The sequence below is a fragment of the Podarcis gaigeae genome (assembly GCF_964106915.1).
Source record: "Podarcis gaigeae genome assembly, chromosome: 5".
NCBI lineage: Eukaryota > Metazoa > Chordata > Lepidosauria > Squamata > Lacertidae > Podarcis > Podarcis gaigeae.
In genome coordinates, this window is record NC_139681.1 from 1,933,739 (window position 1) to 1,948,236 (window position 14,498).

Here is a 14,498-nt window from a genome sequence, read left to right on the forward strand (position 1 = left end):
CCTGAAGCGTATGTAACCCGAGATACCACTGTACTATTTCTTGAAGGGGGGGGGGCCTGAACAGTGGGCAAAGTTAATGTTCTATGTGAACACCAGAGGGCAGCAAATATGCCAACATGCAGGCTGCAATCCTAAACCCACCTTCAACGGAGTAAGCTACTAGGTCAGTGTGCTGTGGCACCCTGGGCTGCCTTGAATACTGGTCGGGTGCTGCGTGCAACACTGGCCTCTGTCCCTCTTTCCTTCCTCCTCCGATGCCCTCCCAAAGGCTTGCACAGCTGTTTATTGCAGCAGCTCCCAGGGGAATGGTGCCTGGGGCTCCTAACATGGCAAACAAATATATTCACTCTGCTGACACTGAGAGCTCAGAAAGATTAGCCACGTCCCAGTGGGCTCAAGAAGGAACAATTTATTGCCCCACCATATATATATGGCATTTATATGTGACTAAATCATTAGCATAGGGACGCAGGTGGCACTGTGGGTTAAAGCCTCAGTGCCTAGGACTTGCCGATCGAAAGGTCGGCGGTTCGAATCCCTGCGGCGGGGTGCGCTCCCGCTGCTCGGTCCCAGCGCCTGCCAACCTAGCAGTTTGAAAGCACCTCCGGGTGCAAGTAGATAAATAGGGACCGCTTACCAGCGGGAAGGTAAACGGCGTTTCCGTGTGCGGCTCTGGCTCGCCAGAGCAGCGATGTCACGCTGGCCACGTGACCCAGAAGTGTCTCCGGACAGCGCTGGCCCCTGGCCTCTTGAGTGAGATGGGCGCACAACCCCAGAGTCTGTCAAGACTGGCCCGTACGGGCAGGGGTACCTTTACCTTTACCTTTAAATCATTAGCATACATAAAAATAACTCTACACAGAATAAAAGAATAAAAGCAAAGCTGAGAATATAAAAAAGGGGGAAGCATAGGTCCATGTTTTCCATTCCAGACAGTGTCCAGTATGGTGTCATCGGTCAACTGACTTCTGCTTAAATAAAAAATAGCTTAAATTGCTGTTCTGCATACAGGGCTTTGCTTGTGTCAGGGTGGTCAGCATCCATCTCCAGCAATGGCTAACGGGAGTCTGATGGTGGAAACGGAGAAATCGTTTATTACAAGAGCTGAAGCAGGCAGGAAAGTATTTCTTGCTCTCATCCCACTATCATCTCTGGAATTATGTGGAACTCTGGAAATTGCATTGCCAGATTGATCAGAAGCAATAGTGAGACAAACTGGGTGGTATTGCTTTAGCATTCCACATTGCAATCTTTTAAAATTATAGTCTGTCTTCAGACATAATTCTGTTTTTACTGCTGAATCCTTTATTGTGCCAGGGTGCACACTGCCATGTTACAAGCTACAAATTAATTCAAAACTGAGGAGTTAATCCACTGAAGAAGTTATATGTTTCATTCCTGTTTTATTTACTGCTGTGACCCTGCCAAATCCTAATCTGTCTGGATTTTGCAGGTAGAAGAAAGTTTCAAATAATTCTGCAATACTTCTGCATCGAACCTGATTAGAACTTTCAATTTTTCAATCCTGATTAAAAGATAAAACATTCTCGAATAAGTTTGCCCATTAAAATCTCTAAACAGATCATATCCAATCAGGAGACATACTCTACTCAGCACTGTGATTTATGCTACACAGGGAGGTGGGAAGTTGTTATTATTAAATTTGTATCCTGCCCTTCATCCATAGGTCTTGGGGCAGTTCACAATTTGTAGTCACACAGACTTGGGATATGAGAGATTCTGAGATATTGCTGTGAGATACTGTAGAATATAACATAATCCAGCCATGTTTTGTCCCCTTTTTGTGTGCAGTTTTCATTTCTGCCACTGGGAACTGAAAACATGGATAATTTATACTTTTTAATGTGATGTATGTAAGATATTTGGGACGTGGGTGGCGCTGTGGTCTAAACCACTGAGCCTTGGGGTTGCCGGTCGGAAGGTCGCGGTTCGAATCCTCGTGACAGGGTGCGCTCCCGTTGCTCGGGCCCAGCTCCTGCCAACCTAGCAGTTCGAAAGCACGTCAAAGTGCAAGTAGATAAATAGGTACCGCTCCAGTGGGAAGGTAAACAGCATTTCCATGTGCTGCTCTGGTTTCACCAGAAGCGGCTTAGTCATGCTGGCCACATGACCTGGAAGCTGTAAGCCAGCTCCCTCGGCCAGTAAAGCGAGATGAGCGCCGCAACCCCAGAGTCATTCGCGACTGGACTTAACTGTCAGGATTCCTTTACCTTTTTATGTAAAATAATAGAATCATAGGGATCCTAAGGGTCATCTAGTCCAAGTCCCTGCAATCAGTAATCTCAGCTAAAGCAACCTTGACAGATGGCTATTTAACATCTGCTTCTAAACCTCCAAGGAAGGAGAGTCTGCCTCTGCCACCTTCTGAGGGAGTCTGTTCCATGGTCAAATAGCTCTTAATGATCTTTCGTCTCAATCTCCTTTCTTGTAATTTATATCCATTGCTTCAGGTCTTACCCTCTAGAGCAGGAGAAAACAAGCTTGTTCCATTTCCCATGTGACAGCCCTTAAGATATTTAAAGATGGCTATCATATCTCCTCTCAGTCTCCTCTTTCCCAGGCTAAACAAACCCAGCTCCCTCAACCCTTCAAGCGCTCCTCATAAGGCTTGGTTTCCAGACCCTTGATCATCTTGGTTGACCTCCTCTGCACACCTTCCGGCTTGTCAATATCATTCTTAAATTGTGGTGCCCAGAACTGGACACAGGACTCCTGTTGTGGTTTGACCAAGATTACTACTACTTCCCTTGATCTCATGGCAATGTACTCTTCTGCTCAGTCCCTGCCATTAGTACTGTTACAAAAGCCCGGTACCTGCCTCCCTCTGTGTGTCCCTTTGGAGAATAGAAGACACGGCGGACACTGTCGTGCTTTAAGAAATATGGTTTATTCACCTATTTACACATTCAATCTGCATGGAGGGAGTCCAGATCCTACAGCATGGCCCAAAGTATTGCAGGCAACCTCCCCCTCCCCCAAGATGGATCTCAGCCTTACTTTCTCCTCTTGTCCAGAAAACTCCCCTTTCCTGTCCCCCCAAACACACAGTTACCCCAGCAACCTTTGTGACATCTGACTCCCCAGGCCAAAAGATCCTTCTGTGGCCCATCAACACCTTTTTGTAATGCGAAGAGGTCTTCTCTTCCCCCAGCCAGCCAGGCTGGTTTGCATAATTCAGCCCAGGAATTCCTTTGCAGCTGGCATTCTCCCTACTACAAATAACCAAAATCCTTTTGTTGTTGTTTAGTCCTTTAGTCACATCCGGCTCTCTCCCGTAGCTTGGTCAAACTCATGCTGGTAGCTTCGAGAACACTGATCTGTCCTTCCAGTGAGCACTCAGGGCTGATTTCCTTCAAAATGAAGAATAGGTTTGATCTTCTTGCATTCCATGGGACTCTCAAGAGTCTCCTCCAGCACCAGAATTCAAAAGCATCAATTCTTCAGCGATCAGCCTTCTTTATGGTCCAGCTCTCACTTCCATACATCACTACTGGGAAAACCATAGCTTTAACTATACGGACCTTTGTTGGCAAGGTGATGTCTCTGTTTTTTAAGATGCTGTCTAGGTTTGGCATTGCCCTTCTCCCAAGAAGCAGGCGTCTTTTAATTTCGTGACTGCTGTCACCATCTGCAGTGATCATGGAGCCCAAGAAAGTAAAATCTCTCACTGCCTCCATTTCTCCCCCTTCTTTTTGCCAGGAGGTGATGGGTCCAGTGGCCATGATCTTCGTTTTTTTTGATGTTGAGCTTCAGACCATATTTTGCATTCTCCTCTTTCACCCTCATTAAAAGGTTCTTTAATTCCTCCTCACTTTCTGCCATCAAGGTTGTGTCATCTGCATATCTGAGGTTGTTGATATTTCTTCTGGCGATCTTAATTCCGGCTAGGGATTCATCCAGCCCAGCCTTTCGCATGATTAATTCTGCACATAAGTTAAATAAGCAGGGAGACAATATACAGCCTTGTCGTACTCCTTTCCCAATTTTGAACCAATCAGTTGTTCCATATCCAGTTCTAACTGTAGCTTCTTGTCCCACATAGAGATTTCTCGGGAGACAGAAGAGGTGATCAGGCAGTCCCATTTCTTTAAGAACTTGCCATAGTTTGCTGTGGTCGACACAGTCAAAGCCTTTTGTATAGTCAATGAAGCAGAAGTAGATGTCTTTCTGGAACTCTCTAGCTTTCTCTATAATCCAGTGCATGTTTGCAATTTGGTCTGCCCCTTCGAAATCCAGCTTGCACTTCTGGGAGTTCTCAGTCCACACACTGCTTAAGCCTGCCTTGTAGCTTTTTTAAGCATAACCTTGCTAGCGTGTGAAATGAGTGCAATTGTGCGGTAGTTGGAGCATTCTTTGGCACTGCCTTTCTTTGTGATTAGGATGTAGACTGATCTTCTCCAATCCTCTGGCCACTGCTGAGTTTTCCAAACTTGCTGGCATATTGAGTGTAGCACCTTAACAGCATCATCTTTTAAAAATTTAAATAATTCAGCTGGAATACCATCACTTCCACTGGCCTTGTTATTAGCAGTGGTTTCTAAGGCCCATTTGACTTCACTCTCCAGGATGTCTGGCTCAAGGTCAGCAACCACACCACCTGGGGTGTATCTTTCTGGTATAATTCCTCTGTGTATCTCCTCTTCTTGATGTCTTCTGCTTCTGTTAGGTCCTTATCACTTTTGTCCTTTATTATGGTAATCTTTGTACGAAATGTTCCTTTCATATCTCCAATTTTCTTGAACAGATTTCTGGTTTTTCCCATTCTATTGTTTTCCTCTATTTCTTTGCATTGCTCGTTTAAGAAGGCCTTCTTGTCTCTCCTTGCTATTTTTTGGAAATCTGCATTCAATTTCCTGTATCTTTCACTATTTCCCTCGCATTTTGCTTGCCTTCTCTCCCCACTGTTTGTAAGCCCTCATTGGAGAGCCACTTTGCTTTCTTGCATTTCCTTTTCATTGGGATGGTTTTCGTCGCTGCCTCCTGTATAATGTTGCGAGCCTCCATCCATAATTTTTCAGGCACTCTGTCCAGCAAATCTAAATCCTTAAACCTGTTCCTCACTTCCACTGTGTATTCATAAGGGATTTGATTTAGGTTGTATCTTACTGGCCCAGTGGTTTTTCCTACTTTTCTCAGTTTAAGCTTGAATTTTGCTATAAGAAACTGATGATCTGAGCCACAGTCAGCTCCAGGTCTTGTTTTTGCTGACTGTATAGAGCTTCTCCATCTTTGGCTGCAGAGAATATAATCAGTCTGATTTTGATGCTGCCCATCTGGTGATGTCCATGTGTAGAGTCCTCTCTTGTGTTGTTGGATAAGAGTGTTTGTGATGACCAGCTTGTTCTCTTGACAGAACTCTATTAGCCTTTGCCCTGCTTCGTTTTGAACTCCAAGGCCAAACTTGCCAGTTGTTCCTTTTATCTCTTGATTCCCTACTTTAGCATTCCAATCCTCTATAATGAAAGGAACATCCTTCTTTGGTGTCATTTCTATAAGGTGTTGTAAGTCTTCATAGAACTGGTCAATTTCAGTTTCTTCAGCACCAGTAGTTGGTGCATAAACTTGGATTACTGTGATGTTAAAAGGTCTGCCTTGGATTCGTATCGGGATCATTCTATCATTTTTTAAATTGTATCCCAGTACAGCTTTTGAAGGGACGCAGGTGGCGCTGTGGGTTAAAGCCTCAGCACCTAGGACTTGCCGATCGAAAGGTTGGCGGTTCGAATCCCTGCGGCGGGGTGCGCTCCCGCTGCTCGGTCCCAGCGCCTGCCAACCTAGCAGTTCGAAAGCACCTCCGGGTGCAAGTAGATAAATAGGGACCGCTTACCAGCGGGAAGGTAAACGGCGTTTCCGTGTGCGGCTCTGGCTCGCCAGAGAAGCGATGTCACGCTGGCCACGTGACCCGGAAGTGTCTCCGGACAGCGCTGGCCCCTGGCCTCTTGAGTGAGATGGGCGCACAACCCCAGAGTCTGTCAAGACTGGCCCGTACGGGCAGGGGTACCTTTACCTTTACCTTACAGCTTTTGCCACTCTTTTGTTGACTATGAGGGCCACTCCATTTATTTTACGGGATTTTTGCCCACAGTAGTAGATATGATGGTCATCCGAACTGAATTCACCCATTTCCGTCCATTTTAGTTCACTGATGCCCAGGATGTCAATATTTATTCTTGCCATCTCATTTTTTACCACATCCAGCTTACCAAGGTTCATGGTTCTTGCATCCCAGGTTCCTACGCAATATTTTTCTTTACAGCATTGGACTTTCCTTTCGCTTCCAGGCATATCTGCAACTGAGCGTCCTTTTGGCTTTGGCCCAACTGCTTCATCAGCTCTGAATCTACTTGTACTTGTCCTCTGCTCTTCCTCAGTAGCATGTTGGACGCCTTCCGACCTGAGGGGCTCATCTTCCAGCCTCATAACTTTTATATGCCTGTTGTCTTTGTCCATGGAGTTTTCTTGGCAGGGATACTGGAGTGGCTTGCCGGTTCCTCCTCCAGGTGGATCCCGTTTGGTCAAAACTCTCCACTATGACCTGTCCATCTTGGGTGGCCCTGCTCGGCATAGCTCATAGTGTTGCCTTATTGGATTTCACCGATTGGGTCTGCGTTGCTCTGGGACAGGAGGAAGGAAGTCAAATGACACCAAGGTTGGTTCAAAGAAAGAGTTTATTCTGCTCTCCGGATAGCAGAAGGCACTTGCATGATCAAGTCCACAGCAAGTCCAAAGAAATGAGAAGTTTCATGCAGTACATATATCCTCCAGGCACCCTCTTCCTCCTTCCCCAGGAATCCAACCACGTCAGCCTATGTACACAGGTTGACATCACATATGTTCTTGCTTTGGTATTCTTAACCATAAAAGGGAATTCCTTCCTGTACTTCTGACCATAAAAGGATCTTCCTCTTCCTACTCTTATCTTGGAGGTCGTCATCTCTGAGAACACACTCTAGCTCTGTTCCTGGACTTAGGTCTGTGCGTCAGGGTTGTGGTAAGATAAGACCTAGAGTGTCATCCCTGTTCCACTTTAGAGTGGACAAGGCCATCCTTATCGTCACAGACTAATAAAGGAGAGAGCCTTGTTTATGCAGCTGTGTTCTTGTTATGCATTTGCTCAACAGCTCAAGTTTTATGCATTTTAGAGTGCTCATTTGGAGAAAGAAGAAAGGGGGGGGGTTGAGTCAGTTTTAAACTGACTGCACAGAAACCCATTCCTTCAATAGCTTCTCTGAGTTATTCAAGCCCCTTCGCCACGCCAAGGCAGTGATCCATGAAGGGGAACCAAAATCCTAGCATTTATTAATTTCTAGGTTTATCCTGTCTATAACAGTACTTAATAATTTCAAAAGCTATTGTCTAAAGTCATGGTTCCTTGTGCATTTTTTCATCAGCTTAAAGGTAATAGTTATAAGAGACTTTAAAAAGAATTTATTTAAATGTTGATGAATTGAGTTTATTTAAATGCCACTTTTCCACAATGAGCTGTGCCTGAAGAAGTTTACAGAAAACATTCAAAACACCAAAATACAGAGCATTAGAAATACAGATATACAAAATGCAAACATGTCAGTAAACTAAAAAATGACAAAAAAAATGATTTTGTAAAGACAGAATAAATTACAAAAACCCCACATTCTAGGCCCACACACGCCTCCTCCAGAAAAGAGATCCAAATGTTTGTGATTATCCAATGTATCTTGGGTTTGAACTGGTCTTTTTAATATGAAGCATAAAATGAATATTCAAGCAAGGATATATAATAAAGCAACACCGGCTGAATGCTGAGCAATAGAAAATGGGTGGTCAACTAAGTTTTACTCAAATAGACCTTGAGTAACTTTTTCTGTTAAATTGTGTATATGTTTGTGACACCCCCCCCCCCCCGGCAATAATTCATAGCTCATTGTTCTCATTTTATGTCTGCGGGGTGGAACAGAGTTGTTCAAAATGAAACCTTGCACCAATGGGGTGCAGCACTAGACTGGTGGAGAAGTTACACTACTAGAGGAATATCCTTGTGTGGGTGAGAAGCAGCCACTGCACAGCCCTGACAACCTGGATTTGCTAAGGCAGGAGACGGGCGGAGGGGAGGACAGGGGGGAGGACATCCCACCCAGGAGCAAGTTCTGCCCCCCAACACGAAGGTGGCCTTACACTGCAAGTTGAAACATTCCAATGAGAGTAAAGAAAGAGCCCCGGATTACTGTCCTCAGAGTTACAATCAAGGATAGGATTTTGACAGACTCTGTGGCACATAATAGCACATCATCCTACATGGTTGTGTTGCCATGTGCCCGGAATTTCCCGGACACCGGGGGGGGGGGGCTTCCGGGTGTGAAATCAACATCCTGGCGGCTTTTTCTGATTTTTGCAAAATGTCCGGGTTTGGTTGGCAGCATCGTGGTGACAGCGGGAGCGAGGGGGAAGCCCGCAGCCCCCCCCATCACGCGAGACAGGCCCCCCTTCGGGGCTCCTTGGCTCGCCTCTTCCTCCTGGGGGGTCGCGAGGGGGCGGAGGCCAGCGGGGGCAAGAGAAGGAGCGGGGCGGGCAGCGGGGCTCGGCAAAGCGGTGGCCGTTCCCTTTGGGGAAGGGGAGGCCCGGGCGGCCAGAGATGCCGCGTCTCCTCCGCAGCCAGGAGCGCTGCTCGGATGCCGCGCCGCCGGGAGGAGGGCGGGGGTCGGGGTCGCGATGCCCAGAGCACAGCCCCTGGGGGAGGGGAGGGGGCACAGGAAGGAGTCCCATCCCTCCCTGCGAAAAGGAAGAGAGAGAGTCAATCCCCTGGCCAGCCCCCCCCCTCGCCAGCAAACTCTCTGCTTAAAATGGAACCACTGCGTCGGGGGGGGGGTCTGCGCGCACGCGCTTGCTGGACTGCGCGGAAGGAGCTCAGCGCAGCAGCGCCAGCCCAGAGCCGCCTCGGAGGAGGGGGAGCAGGGAGGCAGGGCGGGAGCGCCTTGAACCTCAGCCCTCGAGGGCGGGCAGGCACGACCCTCGGCGGAGAAGCAGCCAAGACTCCCCGCCCTCTTTTTGTCTTGAAGATCTGGCAACTCTTATCATATGGAAAATCCAGTGGAGAAAAATTGCTTTCCTCCTCGAAGAACCAGAAACGCATCCCAAGTCTACACTTCTATGATTATATAAATGGAACATCTGCCCAGTTGTGGGGCAAGGCAGCGCACTGTGGTTCGGGCAGCGCCTCTCATACTTTTTCTCCTGCAAAACTGGAGTTCTTCCTGCCGGCCTCCTACCTGCAGCACTGTGGTAGTTTGCGCAAGGAGTAGCACTGATACTTTCCTGGCTGCCTGGTTATATGCCATGTGAGAACTGGGTTAGGTAAAGTCCTGGGTCCATTAGGCCACCATAGTATATTGATGGGTGTTCTCTGAACATGGCTACTATGATGCACCCGTAAACAACATTATATTAGTGGGTGGTGTTGGGAGTTTCCAGAAATGTGGTGGCGCGGTCTGCTGGTACTGCAATGGTGGCCTTTGTTCTGCAGTGAATGTTTTCCTTACTACTAAGAAAGCACTGGGAATCAGGATTGGTGTGACTCTTGGCATAGCAGCAGACTACTCATAGCAGGATCTGAGGAGCATCCTGTCAATCAGTGTTCTTGGAAAAATCTTTCGGCCTGGCAAACTGCTTGAGGCAGACCTCACTAAGAGTCTCTGTATTTGTGGAAAGTTCAAAAGTAATTTGATTATGAAACATGGACTTGAAACAAGTGAAAATGGTTTGCTTGACATGCACACTCTTAAATCTGAGCAGTGTGTCACAGCATGCGTGTGGTACTTCTAGTCACCAGACCACAGGAACATGCAACTTCCAAATGTCCAAATGAGAGAGGGGAAGAATTCAGCAATGAAAATGCAGGATATGTTACAAGAAGTTCAAAGAGACCAAAGCTTCATAGCATAAAAGGCATGTGCCAGAGGTAGCTGGAGGGAGTCGCTGTTTACAGTGGCTTATAATATGCTAATGCTAGAAGGCTCTAAGCCAGAGATGAAGAACCTGTGGCAATGCACATGTTCACTGACCTAAGCTCTGTAAAGGCAAGGCAACAACAAAAAATGTTTAAGGTTTTATTGAATTCTAGAACTGAAGGGGCCAAGCAAACATTAACTGGAAGAGTTAAGACCCTGTCCCATATGCTCACCAGCATAACCAATATCACCTAAGAATCAGATCTTTTTCAAAACAAATATGTCTTTATTTATAAAATCATGATTTACACAGAAATAATAATTTACATGAATAAATCTGATATTACTAAAATCAGCATTGCAATATATAAAAATGCCCAAATTATGTTTTGTAAATTTGAATAATAGAACATATCATTCCTCTTATAAATCAAATAGGTCAATTTGTCCATTTCTGCTCATTCAAGACACTTCCTTAGCCATTCCCATATGGTTGGAGAATCTTTCCACTGCTGCAGTCAAGAAAATCTTTACTGATTCTGCAGATACCTTCTCATTGATCCAATTAAATAAAATCAACATAGGATAGAGTCTCACATTATGCGATGCAAGACTCATCTCCAAAATTCAGAGGTACACTGGCAATCACACCACATATGTGTTAGATGCATGTTTACTGCAAAACACTTCTAGCATTCAAACCCAGAATCTTTATACATTCCGTTCAGCCTGATGGGGCTTAAATACCAACAGCAAAGGTTTAAATTGAGCTTAACATATTGACAAACTTGGTGATATCTCACAAAACACTATATCCAGGGTTATCTTGAGTCTTAGATGGTGAAATCCAGTTGTCGCTCCCCACCTTAACCTGGCTACTGACTCCACCAACAGGCCACAGGGGGGTTGGGGTTCTTTTGCTAGCAGATCCTTCAACTTATTATTTTTATTAGCACTTCCCATGCTGTCATCTTCATTATCATCCATGTAGGACTTATAGCTGCCAAAAGCAACACTCCTTTGCTGGAAATATTGAAACCATGTTGGTAACCATCCTTCCACAATTTGAGCTATCTCATTCTGGTTACCATTCTTCTGTTATCTTTTAAATCCTTAAATTTATGTTCCCACTTTTCTTAAATTAGCAAATCTGATGGTTAATTTCCTATTAGAAATCTATTATTTAAATAATAATTGATTTAAATTTCCTCTTGGAAATTTGTGTGTCTTAGAATATATTCTAATAGCAATACATCCGGGCTTACGGTAACACTGATTTGTATTCTACGTTTTCATTATTTAGAATGGTATTAAATTTTGTTTTAGCTAGTCTGTTTCAATTTATGTACCCCGCAGATGTTTCTAGTGCTTTGATGTTAAACTGTTCTAGCTGGTACAAAGTCTCATACCACTCTTCTGTGTTATCCAGAGAGTTATCCAAGCAGAACTTAGATTATGGGCAGAGTCAGACATGTGCAGGCTGTCCTTTAGGTAACCTGGTCCCAAACCATTTAAGCTCTTAAATATTAATAGATGCCAATGCAATTGACCCAAAATTGGTGTCACATATCCAGTCCAATCTGCAACCTGCTGCAACGGCTGAAGGTTCTTAGCCATCTTTAGAAGCAGCCCCAGTTAGTTCAAATTGCAATAATCCAGTTGAAAATAACAGAGCAGAGGTGATCAAGGTCAGGATATGCCACCCAAGTTAGGGCAGCAGCTGGTGGCCACAGGGGATGTACAAGCCTGAGATGATAGAATGCGGTCCAAGCCACTGCTACAAGCAACAAGCTCAAGAGCACTTCAAGCTGCAGACATGGTCTTCAAGGGGAATTGCAGCTCCATCTATAAGATCAAAATAATGCCATAGTTCTTAACGCTGTGGTGAAAAATCAAAATCTCACAACTGTTACAAAGTGCTGATTGTATATTTTCCTGTATTCCTGCAAGTGTGATAGACCACAAGTGCCTACAAATCAGTGGGTGAGGGGATTGTTTTGAAGCTTTATGCTGAAAAGAGGAAAAGTAGAATGTAAAACTTAATTGTTCAAAGGCAAAATCTCTTAATGTGCTGTGATTAAATAGGGAATTTGTTCTGTGTAAGCTACTTTGAGATCATCTTAAAGGTATTGTTTTTCGTAAACACTAAAATGAGAAAAATGAGCAAAAGTTGCTAGAAAACATACCGGTAATCAAAACTGTATTATAAGAATGGAATTCTAAGGTTTAGTCCAGCCTCTCAACCTTGGGTCCCCAGATGTTGTTGGTCTTCAACTCACAATATCCCAACTAGCAGGAGCAGTGTTCAGGGAAGATGGAAATTGTAGTCCAACATCTGGAGACCCTCTCCCAAAGGTTGAGAAAGCTGATCTAATCTTTCATTTTCTCATAAATTATAATGTGCCTATGTTTTAATTTGATATTGTGATACATTCCCTGGTAATGACAAGATTTGATTATTGTAATGTGCTCAACATGGGGCTTCCTTTGGAAAATGCAACAGGTTCAGAATTCAGTACCCTGAATTTTATGGTACAGAATATACAGGTCATAGAGGGGTTGCTTTCCCAGACTCAACTGAAATAGATGGTTTTGATTGTATAAAAAGTTTAGGCCTCTCCACACATGCCTCAGGGTCATGTGAGGCTATACTTCAGGTGTCTCTCAGCCCTTGAGGTTTTTGAAGTCATTGTGCTATGAGTATCTAGGCTGTTTCTGCTGCCCTCCCCCATGAGTGGAAGCCAATGAAACTGATCCGGCACAGTGAATTTCACAGCACCATGGTGCCATGTCATGTGTTGTTTATTAATGACATTATTAACAGAATGAGTAGGAAGCCAGAAGGCATGTCCAAAGCCTTTGGCTGCTGCTTTGCTGTTTTGTTTCAAAAAATAAATGATCACATGCATATGTACATAATATATCTGATGCCCCCTCCAATTAATAAACACCTTAAAAATAATTTCAAAACAGCTTGGAGAGTTAATGTTGAAGAAGAGGTAGGTAGTGTCATGGCACTTGAAAATATGAGTTCAATACCACCACCACCAGTGTATAGATCTTGATCTTGAGCAGAAAAATGTATGTGTGTTCCAGGAGTGTGAAGGTACACATTGGACACTTAAAAGTATCATGTCTGTCTTCACATTTAAACAGTGGGTTTTACTCCTGTAAGGTTAAAAGATAAAGGTAAACGTAAAGGACCTCTGGATGCTTAAGTCCAGTCAAAGGCGACTATGGGGTGCAGCACTCATCTCACTTTCAGATTGAGGGAGCCAGCGTTTGTCCACAGACAGCTTTCTGGTTCATGTGGCCAGCATGACTACACCGCTTCTGCCACAATGAAACACCATGACGAGTGCAAGAGCGCACAGAAATGCAGTTTACCTTCCCACCGCAGTGGTACCTATTTATTTACTAGCACTGGTATGCTTTTGAACTGCTAGGTTGGCAGAAGCTGGGACAGAGCAACTGGAGCTCACTCCATTGCACGGATTCAAACCACCGACCTTCCAATCAGCAAGCTCAAGAGGCTCAGTGGTTTAGACTACAGCACCAACATGCTTAATAGGATTGATCTGCAAAGCTGAGAGGCATGGACTTCTGCCATTGTTCCGATCTAAGTATACTACAATACTAGAAATAAATTACAATACATATATAATTATTTCATTTTAAAGGTGCAGTGCAAACCACAATCTAGTCTCCTGAGATGTGCAGGGCAGAATGTTGAATTCCTCTATAGAGTTCTAAGAAGAAAGCTGTTTGCAGTTGCTGTTGTTTAAAAGGGACTCGCATGATAGTTAATGCAACCCATGTGCTGAAAGTTCTTGAATGTTCTGTAAGCTCAACAAATAATGTTTCAGGGCTTGGTGGTTAAAACACGATCTCTTTAACAAACAAAAAAGTATGTTTTGCCAATGAAGCCTAAAGTACTTCCAGTACAATAATAAGATATTTCTTCAGATGCTTTAATAATTCTACTGAATAATTTAGCAATTGAAAAGCAGTTGCCTGCCCTACGTACAACTTTCTAGCCAGGACTTTCCTTTTTCAAGCCTATTTCTTATAACATTTCTAGCTCTTGGGATGCCCTCCAGCCCTGTGATGTTATAATATAGCTGCAAGAGTGGCTTATGCAGAAGAGGAGGATGGCTGAAATGGGCAATCCAGTTCTTTTGTGAAGTAAACAGCCCTTGCCAAATCTGTTAAGCAACCCCTTCTGAAATACAAGCTAGTGGCTGTAGCCACTGAAACTAAATAGATGGAGGCATTTTAGGAAGCTGACAGCCAGTATGGCAAGAGGCAAGGACTTCCTTCCCAGCTCCCCCTGACTGTTTATGTGCAAGAGAGGGAAATAGATTGGTAGTTTTAGGAGACCCAGAGTCAAAAGGAGAGAGCAGACACAAAAGCTGAACCATCTTGAACAGTGCTGGAAACTCCCTAGAAAACTAATGGGTGAACAGGCTCTTGGGGCTGCTAGTACTATGATTTCACCTACATGAAAGAAATGCCATAAACCTTGTGACCTCACTCAAAGGAAACAGCAGGGAC